Raw genomic sequence first — 14726 nt, forward strand, 5'->3', positions numbered from 1 at the left:
CACTTCTTCAATGTTTGAACAATAGCATAAAACTCTTGATCATACATATAATACTTCCTTTTATCATCATTCAACTTCTCACTAAAGAAAGTAATAGGTTTACCTTCTCAACTTAATATAGCTCCTATTGCACTACTACTAGTATCACATTTAACTTGAAATACCTTATTGAAATTAGGCAAATCCAATATAGGAAACTCAGTAACCTTTTGTTTCAAAGTCTCAAAACTCTTATCACCTCCATGTGTCCACTTAAATTCCTTTTTATCTCCTCTCATTGTCTCAGTCATAGCATTACAAATAGAACTGCAATTCCTTATAAACTTCCTATAAAAACTAGCCAAACCATGAAAAGACCTTACCTCATCCACATTCTCAGGTGTAAACCATTCCAAAATTGCTTTTACCTTTTCAAGATCCATTTTCATATCATCATCTAAAATCATAAATCCCAAATACACAATTTCCTCTTGCATAAAAGAACACTTCATCAAATTAATCATTAACTTCTCCTATTTCAATCTCTACAATACTTGTCTTACATGCTCAAGATGTTCTTCCTTAGTCTTACTAAATATGAAAATTTCATCCAAATAAATAATCAAAAAATTACAAAAAAATCTTTTTAGAACTTCATTCATCAACCTCATGAAAGTACTATGTGCATTAGTAAAACCAGAAGGCATAACTAGTCATTCATATAGACCATCTTTTGTCTTGAAAGAAGTTTTCCATTCATCACCTTCTCTAATTTTGATCTAATAATAGCCACTCTTTAGCTCAATCTTGGTAAAATACTTTGCTCCACTCAAACAATCCATTATGTCATCCATCCTCAACATAGGAAACCTATATTTCACTATGATCTTGTTAATAGCTATGAAATTAGTACATGTTTTCCATTCTCCATTCTTCTTAGGTGCTAATATAGTAGGTATAACACATGGACTCAAACTTTCTCTAATCGAACCTTTCTCCAAAAACTCATACACTTTTCTATTAAGTTTTTTACTCTTTGTAGGTGTCAATCTATATGGTGCTTTGTTTGGAAAACTAGCTCTAGGAATCAGATCTATACAATGCCTTATACTTCTCATCGGAGATAAATGATTAGGTATATCCTCTGCAACAATATCTTTATACTCATTCAGTAACTCTGCAATTTCTTCTGGTACTCAGTCAATACTACCATCTATCACTCGACCATTACCACCCAAACTTGCTTTTTTTTCCATTTCTTTTCCAAATTGTTTCCCATTAACCATGCAAACTTTTATTATAGTACAATTAACCTCATCTAGATTTTCAATCAAAGGCAATAATATTTGTTTCTTCCCATTCACCCAAAGAGTCTATTGGTTCAATCTTCCATCATGTATATCATATCTATCATATTGCCAAGATCTACCCAATAAAATATGACAATAATCCATAGGCATAATATCACAAAAAACTATACCACCCGGTACAAGGAGAGAAAGAATAACTAGGGCCAAAGGTACACCCAACTATCCAAACCACCATGCAAGAGTTAACATGGTAGAAATTTAACACAAAGAACAACAACCAAAGGAGAAAGAAGAGCAAACACTTTCATTGATTCATCAAGCAATTAGCCTACATGCCAAGCTATAAGGTCTTCTGGGTTATGACCATATAGTAATTCAATTACAATCCACAATGATCCTATTTCACATTCTTGCTTCTTAATCTTCTATTTTCTAGATCTAAAACTTAATCCTAGACCTCCTTAAATACTTGTGCGGCCATAGGTTGACCTATCACAAAACTAAACCTTACATTGAATATATGCATAGCCATAAGTGAGCTCACTACAAATATTAAATACCTATAGTAGAATTAAATGTGTGTAAGGTTGACCCAAATTGTAATTAGATATACACTACTTGGCAAATGAAGACTTCACAAATAGTGGCACTTGACATCCACATGAGCTCAAAATCCAAAGAGTCACTCAGCAACAACTACAAAGTCAAAATCCTCCAATGCTCGACAACCACGAAGAACTCAACAACTAAAGGATCACTTGGAAATCAAAGGAATCACTCATAAACCAAAGGAATCAGTCGGTAGCAACTAAGAACTTCGCATCAACTAAACACTTGGCAACCCTAGAAGCTCGACAATGCAAGACATTGTAACTTGATAGAAAAGAAAACTGAGAAAATGTAGGATATTAATGCAACCCAGGATGCTCCTACATCATAAATGCATTAAGAAAAATGTCTTTGATATCTTGCAAATCTTGCTTCTACCTATGCTCTGTTCTAAGAAATTCTTGGTTCTTTTTCTTGGCAAGAGCATCCTAAAGTATGCTCATTTTTTTAGTAGTGATTTTTGCAAGATCAAATTTTTGCAATACAATCACTTCATCGAAGTTGACATCACCAAATGATGTAATATCATCTACCTTGGATGTAGTAGGACTAGGCCTTGATGATTGTAAATGTGTAGCTTCTACACTTGGCTTGTGAAGAGATTGACTTGGAGGAGCAGTAGTTTCTTGCTAGATAACCAATGTTTGTATTGCTAATTGCTCCTTAGGCTTGGTAGTCAATTCTATCTCTTTATTCCTATCCTTTGTTTGTTCTAAATTTTTAGTTTAACCTTGAGTTTGTGTTGTAGGTGTAGGAATATGTACCTGACCTACTTGATCTTGAGTTTCTACCTCTACTTCTATAGCAACCTCCTATTCTATTTTATTCTGAACCATAGTGTTGATGTTTGTTGTAAACATCTCCTTTCTTTGGTACACCATAATGGGTAATGTAGATTGTACCATAGAAAATTGAAGTATTTGAGGTCTATCTTGTTTTTCTTCTACTTTAGATGTAATTTCTACCTCTTAATTTCTTCTAAACTCACTAGTATAGGATTATCACAAAGTTGTGCCTTGGTGGTGGATTCTATTAGTATCTTCTTAATGTCTTCCTCAGTTAGGGGATTGATGTTTTGAATTGTAGCATCAAAAAAATCCTTTATTTTTAGTGTATCTCTATCTTCTTTTACTACATTTTATGGATTAACACTTGCACTAGTATATTTGGTATCCTCTATTCTATTTGCTGCTCTAATTCAGCTATGACTTGTGTCTCTTCATTTGTTTCCAAGCCTTCCATATTTGTGCCTTTTTAGTCTCATCCTTACTAATCTTAGTTACTTCTTCATTCTTCTCATCACCTACCTCAACAGGTGTCTATTGAGTTCCCTTAGATGTTGACAATCCATATGTTAGTTTCCATATTTGAGTGGACTTCTGCATAACATCTTAAATATAATTCTGCAATATATTGAATGCTCTATATTTAGGAGGAAATTTCCTTGTGTATTTTTTAATGGCTTTTACCATTGAAGCCTTACTTATTTCTAGCATCATTTGAGCAAGTTTAGTCACTCTAATTTGTCTTTCTATTGTGATACAATATTGCCACTTTTTCTCAACTATGTCATATAGACTCTTTGGTATAGAGTTGACAACATCAATAGGAGCCTTCTGCAATGTTTCCATCATGGAATATAGACTCTTCAACTTGATTCATCTCAATGTCACCAAGATTGTCAAACTCAACATGTGTGCACCTAGATAAATCGACATTGATCTTTATATTGTCACACAAGTTGTCTAAATCCAAAGAAGGATTGTGACTTACCACGTTAAATTGGTTGTTGTCATCAAATTCTATCTTCTCTTCATCAGATTCAATTAGATCAATATACTTTCTCCTTGTTCTTTTCTTAGACTCATCTTCTTTTCTAGTTGTTCTAGCTCACTTTCCTTTTGTCTTTCTTCTGCTTGAGACTTTTTAGCAATAGCTCTAGTGATGGACCTAGTAGTAGGTACTGTAGGCTTATGTTGTGCAAGTTTTACATCCTTCTTAGGTTTGTTAACTGGTGGAGCTTTGGCTATCCTTTTATTCCTTTCTGTGACCACATGTGCATCATTAGCTTCTTCTCCCTTGGAACCTTCATCAATTTCTACTTCCTCTTCTCATAGGTCCTCTACTTGACCTTGAGTAATGGCTAGTGGTGCTTGTGTAGGTTCATCTTCATTTTATTCATTGTTATCATCTTCACCAAATCTCTTTTTACTTTATTCACCAATTTATTCTTCTTTCTAATTACTAAGGCCATCTTCAAATTCATTGTAATCTTATAGTTTTTTGCATCATAATTGCAAAAGACTATAGCCTTTTTATCTAATTTTTATACAAGAAAAGTTGTGATTTTTGTAGATGCATCATCAACATTTATGTAATATCCTAGAGGTCGCAGTCACCTCACTCTTGGAACTATAGCCTGAACATATGTGAAATTAGTATCAACTAGCAAGAAAACATCATTGAAATGTTTATCAACTAGTGACATGGGTATCCTTATTCTTTTCTTCATTGAGTTCTTGAAGTCTTGAAAATAGATTGTCATGATATACTCAAAGTTCTCTCCAAGTTGTTCAATGTTCTCACCTATTTGTATTGCAATGGATCTATTTGTCTTCCATGCAACATTACCAAAAGATGGAAACATGCCTTTCACATAGAAAAATATACATACAAGAATTGAACCAAATTTACATTGTGAACCTTTGGTCTTCCTTATGGCTCCCAAGTTTTCTAATAATTGTTGCAATTGTAACTTGGCAAGGTCATAAGTATGATCCTTCTTAACTATCTTGTAGCCTATATCAACAACAATACAAGGTACACTATTCAACCTACTATATTGAAAGAACTTGTGTGTTACTATCCTTAATACAAAATAAATTAGGGGATTTGTGATGGCATCAATTTTCATTCCTCTTTTGTTCCACACTGTCCCTATATTCTTCTCAATAACTTCTTTTTCTTCACTCCTCATGGTCTTAGGTCTATCTAGGGTTGGATACCCTCTTACCCTTTGTACAATTTTCTATGTAATCTTGATAGCTCCATATTCTAACCATACATAATTATCATGTATACTACTCAAATCTTTATCCATTATATTTTGAAAACATTGGGGAAATCTAGGGCACGAGTTAACCCTTTTCTCTCTACAATCTTGTATTCTTCCTTTAATACTCTATTTTCACATAATTTCCAATATATATCTCTAATCTCCATGTCACCTATTCTACACACCTTATATGTGTAACAACATCTCACATCTTGAACTTGTTGGGACTCAAAATTGCCTTCCCAATTTTGAGTACCATTGAGAAATTTGAGCCCTATAAATGCTTTTTGATACTTATTTACCTGGTTATCCGTTTGAGCCCCCTAAGGTGTTTAATGCTTTTAAAAACTTCCTTTTAGTGCATTTATATGTTTCATGGTGATAAATTGTCATTCCAAGCCATTATGCAAAGTCTTGTTTTGAGCAATTGTCAAATCTACATTTTCACCTAGGTGTCAAATAGCGGCAAGAGCCTGTGTTTGTCATTGAATATCTCACACCCAGAAATGTTTTAGGACTCACTGCTTTGGGAGTGTCTAGTATCCATACCTAAAAGCTTATGTTTCAAATTTTGAGTCATTTCAAGTTTTTTTGACTAGGTTTTGAATCCCTCAAAGTTGGTCAGTTACTGTTTTTGTGCTTATGCATTTAGTTCAAAATTTTGGGAAGCCCTGTTTGACGAGTTATAAATTTTTACCAGTTGACCAAAATGATAAAATTCCTCTTGCGTTGTATTTTAGATGTCAGAGACTTGTTATGTTTCAAATTTTAGTTCTTGACGAATCCGTTTGATTAGTTTTCAAACGTAATTCCAAATGCAATTTCTATCTTTTTACTGGTGTTAGCATTTGGAGATTTGTCAGGACCCCTGTTTGTGATGCTATATCTTGAAATTCATGATAGTTGAGGTTGAGTGGATTGTACCATTATATTTTCCTCTAAAAATAATTTAAGTGTGTCAGTTTGCAAGTCTTGATGAATCCATATGCACACTTTTCTAGGTCAATTCCATTTGCAAAAAGTCGATTTCCTGCCATTGTTTTAATCTGCAAAATCTGAGTAGCCCACTTTGAATGCTTTCCATTTGTTCCCAGTTATTCTTTATGAGCCTAAATCGTAGATTCACACTATCCTCATGACTAAGAACCAATGCCCCAGTTTTCATCTTCCCAAGTGTCAGTTTGTCCAATTTTTGAAGCCAATTCCAAACCTAGTTTATTATTTTCTGACATGTTTACTTGCAGGTAATTCTAAGAGGTCAAATTTGATAGTGAATATCTTTAGACCCCGAATTCATCATGAGACGAGATTTGACAAGATGCAAGTGTGTTGAACAAAGATTTAGTGTACTAGATTTCAGAGCCCGGTCAAGTGTTTAGAGCAATTTTTAAGGCTAGTCAAAAGACCCTCTAGCATAAAATTGACAGCTTGCAAGAAAGTGATAAAATAAGTTTTAAATAATCAGTCAGGGATCAAATTTGATTTCAATCAATTAGAAATGATTAGTAAGTCAGTTTTGCAATTCAGTCATTTTGAAACAAATTTTTTTTTAGCCGGACCCACTTTGGGGCCCGGCTAAATTTGTCAGATTTATGACATTTGTGAGGATTAAGGATGTTTCAAAAAAAATTAATTTTGCTAAAAAAATCCTTTTAGATTTTTTCTATAAGCCTTTTGGATGTTAAATTCTTGAATCCTTGCATGAGATTTGAGTGATCACTATCCTCCAAGAAGTCAAAGCAACACATATAATCGAAGTGCCCATCTTGCAAGGGAGATATTAATGATTTTCTTTCAAATCCATGGGTGAATAGACAAATGGAGAATGTTATACAGTCACTCCAATATAAAAATGAAGATGGGTCTGAAAGCGATGGCAATGTGAAAGAAGTTTAGTGTGAGGGTGCTGAGAATGAAGACATGGAAATAGAAAACTATATAGTGTAGGCTATAGAAGATTCTAATCAACCTAAGGTTACACTAGTTGACAGATCTGAATCCTTCAAGGTTATAGATGGAGGAAGAAGTACTGAGGTTCAAGAAATAGGTATTTTTCTGATAAAAAGGTCATTGTGAATAATGGTAAGAGGCTTTTAGACTGAGAGAAATAAAAAGCAATCAAGAAACTTCATTGCAAGTATTCTCGATATTCAGAAGAGCTATTGTGGAGTATGTTGGCTAACCGAGAAGGTGATATAAAGGAGCTTGAAGCTCCTTTGAGAGCATTGCAAAGGCAAGAGATTAAAGAAAATAGTGTGGTTTTAGATTCACTAGCTTCCAATAAGAGTAATGGCACATCTTTTCATAGCACTGTCCTGGAGAAAAGTGACAATGATGTTTCAAATGCAAAATAAAAATGTTGAAAGAATAGAGTCAACTGTGAATAATGCCAAAGTGTTGAAGGAAGATTGGATTGAAAAGGAAACCATTGAATCTGTGGACTCATCCCCAATAAGGAAATTAGTTTGGAAGAAGAATGGTATGCTGGAGGGAGGTAGGGGAGCCTCATAAAGCCACTAGTTTCAAAAGAAAGCATAGCCCACGCATAAGAAGGCTAGGTTGTAGGCAGAGAACATCCAATATAGGTGGCATATGAAGGAAGGAAGTGACAATTCTTAACAAAGGGAGATCAACGCAAACAAGGGTAGAGCCCAAATCAATGCCATAAGAGGAGGGGCTTCTAGTGCCACCAAAGACAAGAAGAAGCTGCCATGAATATAGGAGTCTTCACATAGCTGAAAAGAAAACCTCCATGCCTATGAGAAATAGCCAATTTGCACAAATAAAAGAATCCATCAGCAGATGCTCCATGGCAATGTACAAAAACAAAGCACAAAAGAAGTTCACACCATGTCTAAAGGAACTCATGCCCAAGTAGCCTGTTCCATACATGACATAAAACCCATAGATCACAAGCCTCATGTCTATCAAATAGTCAACATTATTGAAAGGAGTGGTGCCAAATATGAAGAATCCCCATATTTTTAAAGAGGAACCCATTGTTAAAGAAAATGGAGATCACGCCAAGGGAGTCAACTTTTAAGAGAAAATAGTCATGCTGATAAAAAAATGCAGAGTTTTCATCAACAAAAGATCCCAACGTGAAGGAAGCAGGGTTGGAAATGAATAGAAAACCACTCATTTGTAAAAGCATAGCAAAAAGGAACCCATCACCATGGTAGAAGGCAGTTGCATGAAGGCTAAAACCGTAGGCAGTGAGTAGGGCTACAGAGTAAAAGAAAATATAGCCAAATCGATTATCCCACATTTGCAACACAAACAACACTTTATATGTTTAAATACAAATCCACCCATCATGTATTGTGAATTGAAGTTGGCACCTTTTGTGAAGGCCAAGTTGCATTGTGTGGACCCCATTTGACTTGGACATGATAGATGATGTCAGCCAGATCTGACCAAAAGAAATTTTTTGAATGAACCAATGCACAAGCTGATGTGGCGATAGTAAATGAGATGTTGACATGTGTCTCAATCTGGTAGTCCTCGCTATCTCACCAAGAGAAAGTTGCACGAAAGTTACCATAGTGACATGGCGAGGATTGATGTAGTGATGACACATGGCAATGAGTCTAGGAGCTACTGATGTGGCAAGAAAGTTTCTGAGATGCACCAGATCACACCATGTGGCAAATCTAATGGCTGTCGTTAACTTGCTATGGGAGAGTTGCAAGGAAGTTAGTATAGTGAGGTAGCAATGATGATGTGGCATGTGGTGAGGTGGCACCAACATGGACAAATGGGCAGAGTTTGACTATGGGTCCCACCAGAAAAAAGAGCTAATCTCAGAGTGACACGTGGCAGATGGTCAAAATAAGTTTGAATCAAATGAGGAATGGTGGAAAACTTGAGAAAACATAAATTTTAATATTTTATTATTTTCTAAACATGCAGGTCTTTTAAATCATGTCTGAACTTTATTATAGTTTGAAACTATATATAAGGATTAATTTTTGTAAAATGCTATGGAAGCCATGAATAGGACTGAGAATTTCAAAAGGCCATATCTAGAGCAATTTTTATCAAAAATAAATGCTCCAATATACCACCGAAACTGGGAGAACTTGAAATTTTCAAATATGAAGTCTGTTTATGCATAGGTCTTCATAGGGAAATTTGTGAAATTTGAGGCATTGGTGGAAAAACAAGCTGAAATCATCATGAAGTATCAGAGTTTGTTTCAGGGCAGTTTTGAAGGCTTGGTAAAGTTTGGGTGTGAAGAAAATCAGTTTTAGAGTGTTTGCTTGGCTTTTAGAAGTCAAAAATTTTTAACTGATTTTCATTTTACCGTGAGTAAAAATCAAGAATCAAACTAGTTATTTGTTCAATCATACATTTCAGATATTTGATGCTTTTGAAGACATAACTGATTAAAGATTTGATTTAGCATTTGAGGGAAAAGAGAAGAAAGATGGTTTTAACCTGCTGAGAAGGTTTTCCAAGTGGACAAGTGTCATGTTCAGATTCAATCCAAGAAATTCCTTCTTTCCTATATCTTTCATTCTTCTTCTCATTTTGTGGGGTTGGCAGTTTGCTTTGGGTAATACCAGCAGGGTTCTAGTTCTACTATCAAAACCAAGATTGTAGATGGTTTTACTTCTTAACTTTGAGCTGAGCTCTAGCAGTGAAGGCCACACATCCACCCTGTGCAATTTTTTTTATTTCATGTTATGCATTGTTATTCTGAAGTACTAGATATTGATGCTAGATCATATGAATTATCTTGAGTTTCATTTTGTGTTACCAGTTACTGTATTTAGTCTTCCCAAGGATAAATACAAAAGGGGATTTATAAGAATTATCTAAGTTTTCTAATTCTGTCGTCTAATTCTTCATGTGTCATTAACTTTTTAATTGAATGGATAATATTCATTTGGTTTAAGACATTTTGGATGAAGTGTGTATCAGATCTTTATTGCTTTTGACTCAAGCAGTTAACTAAATGCTTCATATTTTTGATAGAGTTTCTGGGTGTATGAAGGGGTATTGCATAAGAATGGGATTAGGGAATTTCAGTTGATAAACTTGATTGTAATGCAAGAAAGTTAGGTCATCCTACTAGTAATGACTCTATTTTTCAATGGATAAGTCACTGGTCACTAAATCAGATGCAAGCTGATATGAATGGCATTTGCACAAATCATTTATTCAAATAAATTTAGTTGTTCATGTTTGAAGTGGGCATAAAAGTTAAACCCTCACTCAGCTTCCAAGATCCATAGATCTGCACCTAGTTACTATAGGTCCATGTCATTTCATAAGTCTTTAGGAGAAATAAGGGATTTTCATATGCAGTAAATAGATTCAGGGATATGTTTTGCACTGGTACGATATCAATTGAATCTTAGGTTCACCCACCTAGGTTTACCAGAGCCTGAAGTAGAAGAAGGGTCATGCCTTATAGTTGGCTCATTGTTAGAAATGGCATGTTGAAAATGGGAGTTAGCTACCCCTAGATATGTCACTTTCTTAGTGGGATAATTGAAAACCCTCCAGTGTTTTCAAACACCAACAAAACCATTAAAACTTGTGATGGTATCATTGATAGTGTATCAGATGGATCTTGTTTGTATGCAATATCAGGGATTGCCCTAAAGTGTGGTTGTTTGATGTCATCACTTATAAATTTCACATTCAAATTTTTTTTCCCTCTTTAACCTTAGTCTCTAAAGAACTAGACACAATATAAATAACCTAGGGTTTACAAAAATTCAAACTGTGTAGCTCAACACATGATAAATAACTTGACAAATCTACTGAAATGGTGTCAAAAAATTGTTGAATCTAGTTTGTAAATGCTTGGAATGATCTCTTCAATTCACCTTAATCTCTTTGTGCTCTCTTCAAATTTGAATGATGTCAAATGAGTTGAAAATTGATCATATATACCTTAAAACATTGCATTTAATGCTTAGTGTTTACATAGTTGTAAGCTCAGCTTCAATAGAAATTTCAACTCACTCGGCTTCCATGTAAGTTCCTTTATGCTCAAAAACAACTACAAGCTCAGCCAACACTATAACCTACAATATCTCAACATCAACTAGATTTCACTTAGCAACTATAGTGAAACTTTTCATGCTCAATAGCAACATGAAAATTGGACAAACTTAAAGATTTATTCTTGGTTCTAATCAACACTTTGCATCTCTCCTCATGCATATGTAATATTTTCAAAACTAAATACTTGGAACTAATACATAATATATTTTTTGAATATTACTCCCATACATTCCTTGTTGGAGGTGATGTGATCACCTAATCCATCGAATGAAGTGACCTCATCTACATTTTATTCATTGCAATCTTCTCTTTTCTTCCATGTCTTGTTCATGTGAACTTTGACATCTTCAAAATTGGCCTTTCCTTTACCTTTATTGAACTTACTACTTGGTGCCTTTGACCTTATTAGACAATGTCTGCTTATGTGACCAGTCTTTAGGCACCTAAAACATGTGGTTTGCCTTAACCATCTATTATAATCACTTTTGAAATATGCTCTAATGCAGTTCTTAGGAACATGTCCATACTCTTGACAATAAAGAAAACTATACCTAGTATTATAATCCCAATTATAAGAGTTGTCATTATGTTTTACCTTTGTTTGTTTGTTTGTTGACCACTTAGACTTGGATCTATACTCAAAAGGTCTATGCCCATACTTATGACTATTGTAGTAGTATTCCTAAAATCTTAGTGTGCTCATGGACATGGTTTTTCATTCATGTGCTTGATGTCCTTGTTTGTTGCATTTATGGTAATGACCCATGTATTTCTACTTAACATTCTAAATTTTAGTCTTCCTCCTACAAATATTAGTAGTATGTCCTAGTTTTCCACAATTATGACAAGTAGGCTTGGAGTTCTTGCCCTTGATAAATTTCTCACCACTTTTAGACAATTCTCCTTCCTTAGTACTGGTGTAACCCAATCCAATAATATCTTCATTAGATCTAGGAGATCTCATCAACTTCTCAAACTACTTGATGACTTCACTTAGTTTGTCGAAACTTTTAGAAAACTCCTTTTCCTTTCTTAGATTATTGCTCAATTGTTCATTCTATAATTTTTGGGTTTTGATCTCAATGTCCTTACCATTTAGTTCATGATTAGCAATCATTACCTGATTCATTGTCTCCAATTGTGTGTTGGAAATTCTTTGTACTTTTGATGTTTTCTCTTCCAATATATTGATCAATATCCTTTGTCATGTTCTATCATGAATTTTTCTTCTATAGCTTTCTTTTTCTATTTAGTCACTTGACAAAGCAATATTTCTTGTGTTTCTTTCTCTATCTTTAGGTTTATGACCTCTTCAATTAGAGTTTCATTCTTTTCCATTAGATCTATAACTATTACATCAAATTTTGTAGAGTTTCCTATTGTCACAAAATTTTGTACCCTTTCCTAAAGTTTTTACCTAAAGGCAACCCTGTGAAATGTGGAAATAACCTCCAAGTTGTGGGACTTGAACGATGAGGTTGAGTTTATGTTTTACAAGGTTTTCTTTAGCTAGAAAATTTAGGCAACGGTGCAAACTTTTGTGACAACAATTTTTGGCATGCCTAGTGGGAAAAATCTTGAAACATTCTTAAGTCTATTGGTGTCAAAGGAAGAAGAAATTCAAGTTCATACTAAGGAAACAATGTCGCTCTTAGTATTTTAGGCCTTCAAGAGGCTTATATTTAGGCACTTAGCGGCTCTACTCCATTTCCACATATGGTTTCAGACCAAAGTTGATGTGATTCATGCAAAAAGCTACAACAAGGGCAACTTCTAGAGGTAAGTTTCAATACACAGAGCTTTCATTTTCAAATCCTAGAAGAAGGAAGACTAGAGTATCTTTATCACCAGCTATGAGTGCATTAGTAGCGCAAACACCTCTAAGGTCCATCTCCACTCCTCCTATTGTGAGATCTCAACCCAAAGTACCATTTGCTCATATTAATAGATCACTTGCTTATATGGCTAGAGCTCATGCTTTTTCCACCTTTAATGGTGGAAGTCCTCTTTGTTGGAAATATAAGAAGAGTAACTGAGAGTGAGGGTGAATCAATTACCACTAAAATAAATCCCAGATCCCTTAGATTTCAACTATAAAATTTAGACTGATAAAACTAATTACTACTTATACTTGATAAGCATACATAAATTGTTATAACTCAGTAATCAATTATCCATAAGATGTAATTAGTAGTTACTTAACCTTAATTTTTTATGCATAAGAGAAAAGAAATGAACACATATGACACTGGGATTTAATGTGGAGACCAAATATGAGAAAAACCACCAATGTAACTGGTTACTATTTTTCACTCTTATGAAGTGAGCCCTGTTAGGAGCCAACCCTATTAAAGGTTACAAAACACACTATTAGGTGTGACCATGTTAAAGGATTCAATCACCCTTTTAGCAGTGGCCTTGTAAGAGGTCTTGAAAAAATTTGATGGAATTGCCACCTTGTTAGAAGATTTACAAATGGTTGTTAAACCAACTCTATTAAGAGATTTTACATCAATGCTACAATGGTTAGAGAGTAACAATGAAATTGACTTGATTGTGATGTAACTAAATTGCTGATTACAAATCTCTATTCTTGCTTATACTTGATCCTTCTTGATCGAATAACACTTTTTTGTTCCACAAGGATACTTTCTTATCCTTCAATTTCACTTCCTTTCTTCTTATCTCTTTCAATTCATTCAACTTTTTTTCTCTCACACTTTGAAATCACAAATTGACCTTTTACTTATACCTTCCAAATTTTCAAGTTAGCTCAAATAAAAATTAGAATGACCAATATTCATTACCATAGTCGGCTAGAATCAATAGGTAAAACAATTAAGCTTTACATGCCAAAATAAGAAAATCTTTTAGTAGTTGACCTAGCTAGGTAGAAACTAATTCTAAAGTGATTTCCTATGTTAACCAATAGGAGCTCAGTTAACACTGAGAACTTGCAAAATTCCTTTGGCAACCAAGTGAACTTGGTCAACACTAGCTCTATTCAATTTTCCTTCATTAACTGAGTGAGCTCGGTAGATATTGCCTTCTATATAGAGTAGACTCAAGAATTCTTAGTAGACAAGAAAAACTATCTTCACAAACCAAGTGAGCTTAGCATGCAATAACTATCAACTAATATGACATTTGTGTAACATCAAAGACAACACACAAATAATCAATTGTATCCAACAATCTCCCTCTTTGGCATTGATGGAAACAAAACATGTCATAGAATAATGGAAATTTGAGAACAAGACTCCCTCTATTAGAAAGTTTCTCCCTCTTTGATTTTTCTATAGTATTCTCCCTGTGTGAAGTAACTACTTAACTTCTTCTTGGAGAACGACTAAATTTTTGAAAGATAAGACAATAAAATTATCCCTCTTTGACAACACATGCCAAAGGAAATTCTGATTAGTGTCAATGTACCTTGAGTACTGATTCATCTACAATATGTCCTTGTTAATATTACATCAACTGATTAATCTTCAAATTAGTTCCTATTGATGCATCACTAAACTTTATTTAGTGAGCTTCAGATAGGGGAATGACCCCTTGCTTACCTCTTAGATACAAAAATCCATCCTTAAGTAATGGCTTGGTGAATATATCTACAATCTATTCTTTTGTATGTACATATTCCAATCTGATTTCTTTGTCCTATACTAATTCTCTTACAAAGTGATATTTTATAGCAATGTGCTTTTTTTTAGAATGCATTACTGGATTCTTTGATATGTTGAGTGGAC

Source organism: Cupressus sempervirens, chromosome 8 (genome assembly GCF_028749045.1).
Source record: "Cupressus sempervirens isolate cs-2001-9-10 chromosome 8, ASM2874904v1, whole genome shotgun sequence".
NCBI classification, from domain to species: Eukaryota; Viridiplantae; Streptophyta; class Pinopsida; order Cupressales; family Cupressaceae; genus Cupressus; species Cupressus sempervirens.